Here is a 6,354-nt window from a genome sequence, read left to right on the forward strand (position 1 = left end):
CCTGGAGAATTCCATGGACTGTGTAGTCCATGGGGTCTCAAAGAGTCAGACAGAACTGAGTGACTTTCACTTTCTATGTAATAGCCCTTTTTAACTTTTTTAGTTCTCCAGTTCAGTTCAGTCGCTCAGTCGTGTCCAACTCTTTGTGACCCCATGAATCACAGCACGTCAGGCCTCCCTGTCCATCACAAACTCCCGGAGTTTACTCAAACTCATGTCCATCGAGTCGGTGATGCCATCCAGCCATCTCATCCTCTGTCGTCCCCTTCTCCTCCTCCCCCCAATCCCTTTCAGCATCAGGGTCTTTTCCAGTGAGTCAACTCTTCGCATGAGGTGGCCAAAGTATTGGAGTTTCAGCTTCAGCATCAGTCCTCCCAATGTTCTCCAACATCTGTTTAATTCCTTATAGTAATTGTTACGTTAAAACAACAGGTGAGGTTACTTTTACTCTCTGAACCCTGATGGAAACAATTAGATCTTCCATCTCAAGTGATGACAGAGGAGGAGTGCTTGAAAAGCTGTGGTTGGAATTCCCTGGGCTTCTAGCTGATACAAATTGTCCCTAAGTCCAATCACTCATCCTTCTACTATTCAACCTATATAAAAATATTTATTTGGCCAGTGGTATCTTTTTAAGCAATGCATTTAGGGCAGCGACACTGGTGAAAAAACTAGGAAAGCAGTAATTTTAGTTCTGTTGCTGGTTTCAACATTTTGTTGTGGGTTGAAGGCCACTGAGGGACTAGAGCTGAGCCAGCTTGGCACTGCTTACCGAGAGACCATTTAAGATGCAGGGAAACACACCACCTTTCTTAATAGTTAGCGGGATCACTTCTCAGATGTCCATATCAAGGTAGCAACATTTTTTTTTAATGTTTTGTTCCTGGCTGTGCTGGTCTTCGTTGCTGTGTGGTCTTTTTCTCTAGCTGAGCTGAGCAGGAGCTGCTCTGCAGCTGCAGTGCATGAGCTTCTCGTTGCGGTGGCCTCGCCTGCGGGGCACAGGCTCTAGGGGGTGTGGGCTCAGCAGCTGTGGTATGTGGGTTTAGCAGTTGGGCGCACGGGCTTAGCTGCTCTGGGGCATGTGGGGATCCTCCCAGAGCAGGGTCAAGCCTGGTCTCCTGCGCTGGCGGGTGGGTTCTTACCACTGAGCCCCCAGGGAAGCCCAAGATGGTAACATTTTAAAACAGGAAACTTCTGAGGTTAGAGAGTCAAGGTGAGGTATGACGTGGGAATTCCCTGGCTGTCCAGTGATTAGGACTCCTTGCTTTCACTGCTGAGGTTCAGTCCCTGGTTAGGGAAGTAAGATTCCCGCAAGCCACACAGCGTGGCCAAAAAACAATGATAGTTTTTTCACCTTAGGTCAAAATGCCTTTTTACAATAATATCATTTTTTATATCTTTAAAACAATCTTTCAGTCATCCAAAGTAAGACAGACTTAGTCTAATAGTTAAAAAGCCTCCAAACTTCAAAAAATCCTCAAGAACAATTCTGTTCTAATTTCCACAGAAAGGAAGCAGGTGTGGTATTGAGTGTGGGCTCCGAACCACACTGCTTGGGTGTAGCTACCATTTCCTGTGTAACCTGTCATTAGCTCTGAGTTTCAGTTTCCTCTTCTGAAAAAAACAGTGCCTCCTGTGAAGGGTTTCTGTGAAAATCAACTGAACTGAAGTATGAAGAAACCTTACCACACCGTTATACACAGTACATGTTGTTATGAACAGTGCCGAGCGCAAGCAGGTCCTTGTACTGAATGGTTGCATATACAAGATTTATTACAAAAGACAGTACTGCTTACTTCTGAGTGTCGGAAATGACTCTAGTTTGTAATATTAAAAATCTCACACAGAAATTTAATATCACTTTTCCAATTTAATTTCATTTTCAGCTTTAGTACTTCCTGAGGATATGAGTCAGATACTAGAAATCTGTGTTTTATACTGAACTCTTTAATGACCTCCTTTACTGCCGGATAATTAATCAGAGCTACCAGGTAAATGAATATGGGAGAACACTGTTAATATATTTGATATACAGTCTTTTTTAGATGTCTGTGTTCTAAAATTATGATTAGGACATCTTTAAATAAAGTAAAATGAAAATTCGGACCTCTACTAAAAAGGTGTATTTCTCCAATTACTGGATAAAAAAATGGAAGCAGGTCTAATTGCTGGTTATATCATTTTAAAAGTTCTAGCATCTGAACCCTCACACAACTCCACATACCATCCAGTTACCCCGTTTCTTGCTCTGACAGTAACTTTTCAAATAAATTGCCTACACTGACCATTCTTTATTCTTCATCTCTTACAAGATACTTCTCAGTTTCCATCCTTTCATTTGAAAAAATGATCACAATCAACAAATATTCCTGTCCCCAGTCCCACCTGATGCAGCTGTCCTTTCTCTCAGTGACCAAGTAACATTTGATATCACTGACTCTTCCCTTTTTCTGACTCTGGTGACACCGATCTTTGGGTCCTCAAATTCCTCCCTTATCTGCTGCTTCTGACCCATTCTCTATCCCTGACTTTTAAAGGTCAGCACTTGGGCTTCTCTGCTGGCTTCCTCAGGAGGCTCTCAGCTGGAATAATGACATTACTATTCACCTATTACTGACTCCTAAACTTGTACCCATTCTCTAAGCTGCAGACATATATCCCCATCACCTACTTGACATCTTCATTTCTGTTTTTTATAGATACCTCAAATTTAACTTTCCAAAACAGAACTTTAATTTCCCATACCTGTACCTCCTACTACATTTAAGTCAGAAACCAAGAAGTTATTGTCAAGAGTAGCTGCAGCTGCTAGGTCTGGCTGTCATCCTTCCATAGATTTGGCCAGTAGGGAGGCAATGAGCTCAAATAGACAGCTTATTACTCACAGACAGCGAAAGCAAGACCAGTGTGGAGTGAGTGACCCACATCTCTGGTCTCTAGGGATGTTCCTAGCTGACACTGAACCAGGGGGGCCAGATGACAGATGCCTTAAGTGGAGGGTAGGTCTGTTATTGAGGGGCCAACTGTAAACTCCAACCAAGCAGTTTTATTAGCCTACATACTGTACCTGTATGTGGAAATCCCATGCCACGCTGGAACCAGCAAGTGGGATCAGAAATTGCCTCACAGCAGCCTTCTAACAAGATAGCGAGGCAGATGATAAATGGCCCTGTGTGGCTCCTCTAAGACTGCCTATCTTGCCGTGTTCCAGGGAGGATCATAGGGCTTTCTAAGATGTGTGTCAGGCTATGGTTGAGTGTTGCTATATGGATATGCAAAATGAGCAGGTCACAAGGGCCCCATGCTGACTGCATCACCCTACAGTTAACGGGCAGAGGATCTGAAGATGTTTTTCCAAAGACGACACAGATGGCCAATAGGCACATAAAAAGGTGCTCAACATCACTAATCATTAGGGAAGTGCACATCAAAACCACAATAAGCTATCACCTCACATCTGTCAGAATGGCTATTATCAAAAAGACAAGAAATAACAAGCTGTAGAGATGTGTAGAAGAGGGAACCCTTGTGCACTGCTGGTGGGGATGTAAATTGGTGCAGCCACTACAGAAAACAGCGTGGAGATTCCTCAAAAAATTAAAAACAGAACTACCATATGATTCAGCAGTTCTACTCTGGATACTTATCTGAAGGAAATAAAAACACTAGTTAGAAAGAATATATGCACGCCAGCGCTCACTGCAGCATTACTTACAATAGCGGAGATACAGAAGCACCCAAAGTGCCCATCAATAGATAAATGGATAAAGAAGATGTGTATCACTCAAACCGTAAAAAAGAACAAAGTCTTGCCTTTTGCAACAACATGGATGGACCTAGAGGGCATGATGCTAAGTAAAATAAGTCAGGGAAAGACGAATACTGTGTGATTTCACTAGATGTGGAATCTAAAAAACAAAACAAATAATCAAACATAACAAAAACAGTGTCATAGACACAGAATAAACAACTGGTTCCCAAAAGGGAGGTAGGTAAAGGCAGTAAAGAAATAGGCGAGGGAGATTATGAGGTAAAAACTTCCAGTTGCAAAATAAATGAGTAATGGGTATGAAGATACAGTGTGGGGAATATAGTCAATAACTATGGAATAGTATCTTTGTATGGTGACACATGATAACTAGATTTATTGTGGTAATCATTTTGAAATGTATAATAGAAATACCAAATCATTATGTTGTGTAACAGGAACTAACAGTGTTGTAGGCCAATTATACTTCAAAAACAACACAAAACAAAAAAGACAGATCAGATTTGTGGTTAACAGCAGTGGAGGGGAGGGTGAGGGTGAGTTGGAAGAAGGCAGTCAAAAGGTACAAATTTTCAGTTATAAGATAAATAAGTACTAGGGGTGTAATGTACAACATGATAAATATATTAAAATAAATGCTGCTGTATGTTATATATGAAAGTTAAAACAGTAAATCCTAAGAGCTCTCATCACAAGCAAAAAACTTTTCCCTATTTAATTTTATATGTATAACATGATAAATGTTCCCTAAATTCATTGTGATACTCATTTCATGAGGTATGTAGGTCAGATTATTATGCTGCATACCTTAAACTTATACAGTGCTCCGTGTCAATTACATCTCAATAAAACTGGAAAAAAAATCTTGGTCTACCTCTGCAGTTAATCTGCTGTGCATTCCTACAGCAATTATCAACCCAAGCCACCCCATGTGCCACTGGGAGTACCATATATTCACCCATGCCCTCTTAAAGCCTCTTCTCTGCAGAGCAGCTAGAGGAATTTTTCAAATATGCAAATCTTATCACTGCACACGCTGGCTTACAAAAATTAGTGGCTTCCTATTAATACATCAAATAAAATTCACTCTCCCTAACATTCTACCAGATATAGTAGATTCTCCAATATTTGCTGAATAAATGAATGTTATAGTGTTTTCTATAAATACATAAAGAAAAATGATATCCTTTTCTTAGCAGTTCACACACAAACATTTTCAAGTTTAGTTCCATCCTGCTTTACTAATTCATTCCTTTTTGTCTTCAATAAAATAGCTGTGTCAGGAGTCAAAATTGTTGCATGTTTATGGTGTAAAACTAGTAATAATAAAATAATTTATTATTTTTAAGTGTAAAAATGTGTTTATTCACAATCTTTGAGAAGTCACCATTCCTTCAAAAAATTCTTTATGAACAAAATGCCAAGAAAAATTACAATAGTAGCTTATGCCAAACCAAAAATATACATCTTATGTATACAAACTTTAAAAAGCATAACACAGGCAATGTGAATATAGATTATCTTTAAAATATTTCCAATGACATAGCTACAACTTAAATTATGTTGAGACATAAATAACAGCATTACCTAATATATTTACATATTTAAGGTGTCATATTTATTTCTGAGATTAAAAAAGGAGACAAAACTATAGATGTCATGGCCCAGCTGTTCAAATATTGAAAGGGCCACATGATTTTTTTTTAAAGTACAGCAAGAACTTTAAGTTACTATTTATATCTGGACCTTCCTATATTTTGAGAACATGCACTGTCATTGTTGCAAGAAAAGAAAAAGAAAGGAAAAATTGAAAAAAGTTTGCTTACTAAAATCATACTCAATCCTCAGCAAAATCAAGATAAGCAGTAGGGAGTGTCCTATATTGTTGGTCTTTTAAATTGATACATACACTTTAGAGCAAAAAAAAGTTAACTGTATATCATAAAATACAGTTATATATTGATTTACTTAGTTCCATCCTATTAAAGCCTTGTATTACAAGGCAAAGGAAAGCTTAATGAAATCAATGAGATTCTTTCATATCAGAAAGGATTTTATTTACTTTGAAATACCCATATTACCTTTTTTAGGTTTTCCTTTCTTAATAAACCATGCACAGAGAATATGTTCCATGTAAAATCTTTCAAGACCATTCACTGGAAATATAGAATTTTTTAAAATGACAGCTAGAAATTTAATATATCAATTGACTAAATTCAACATTCATTTATAGACACACAGAAAAGGAAGTGAAAAACCTAAGTATATATATTTTCTTAAATATCTTTTGATACTAACTTCAAGGGTCCAAATTCTGAAAGATTATTTTAATGTATCATATCCTTTGTTCAGACTGAATCAACATTGATATACTAGGATACGCTGTAAGTGTAGGAAGAAACTGATATTTCAGGCTTTCTTTAGGGTCATCTACTCAAATTAATTGTGCTTACTATTAGATGACATAATTTAAGTATGTCATAGGAAAAAATAATGCTGGAAAAGGAACACTATTCTCTCTGAATCTGGCAGTCCCTCTTCATGCTCCCTTCATGTCTGCTGAGAATGAACACAAAATGCCTTAA

Source organism: Dama dama, chromosome 17 (assembly GCF_033118175.1).
Source record: "Dama dama isolate Ldn47 chromosome 17, ASM3311817v1, whole genome shotgun sequence".
Lineage (NCBI taxonomy): Eukaryota > Metazoa > Chordata > Mammalia > Artiodactyla > Cervidae > Dama > Dama dama.